Here is a 754-nt window from a genome sequence, read left to right as displayed (position 1 = left end):
ATAATTTTTACTTAAGTTCTTTAAAATAAATTGAAAAGTAGCATAATTACGCTCATTTTTTGTAGATTTCAACCACACATCAAAAATCACCCTTCGCGACATGTGAACATTCATTTCTATATAAATAGGAGGCAACTGAAACTATTATAAATTCCTAGGAAAGGAATAAATTCAATACCAATTTTATATCAAGAAGAAAAGCAAAAATCGTCAAAATAATAAATCTACGATGTTAAAGAAGTGCCAGAACAAATGCGATAATGTTCCGAGCAGCACACCTTCCACATTTATATAGTAATCGCGATCTCATTTCAGTTTTGAGAAGGCGCGGCACTAGGCGCAAGCTGAATCGTACCGTGAGACAGGGATGTTCCGTGTGGGAATTATTCTCGCATGGGAATGTTCATGCGCATGCGTAAGCTGACGTCACAGTCGCGTGTCGTCTGCTTTCACGGACGTATCTGAAACCGTTAGCCGTTAGGTGCCCGTGCCGGCCGTACCCCGTAAAGGGCTCGAAGTCTTTACGAATTTTCGTGCATTTTTTGCAAGAGGTAGGTAATCATTGTTTAACAAAAAGCACAAATAAACAAATACGCAATAGAATATTATGATAATACACGTTTGTTCGCGTTGTATACTGTAAGTATAAGTAGGAGCCAGGGAATGGAAGTAACTCGTTACTTGTAACGAAGTTACAGTTACAAGTTACTTTTTTGGTAACTTTACTAGTAACTGCGTTACTTTTTTTCTTTGG

Source organism: Trachymyrmex cornetzi, unplaced genomic scaffold (assembly GCF_001594075.2).
Source record: "Trachymyrmex cornetzi isolate Tcor2-1 unplaced genomic scaffold, Tcor1.1 scaffold350, whole genome shotgun sequence".
In the NCBI taxonomy this organism is placed as follows: domain Eukaryota; kingdom Metazoa; phylum Arthropoda; class Insecta; order Hymenoptera; family Formicidae; genus Trachymyrmex; species Trachymyrmex cornetzi.
The sequence above is the reverse complement of the archived record's forward strand: the minus strand, read 5'-3'. Positions refer to the sequence as shown.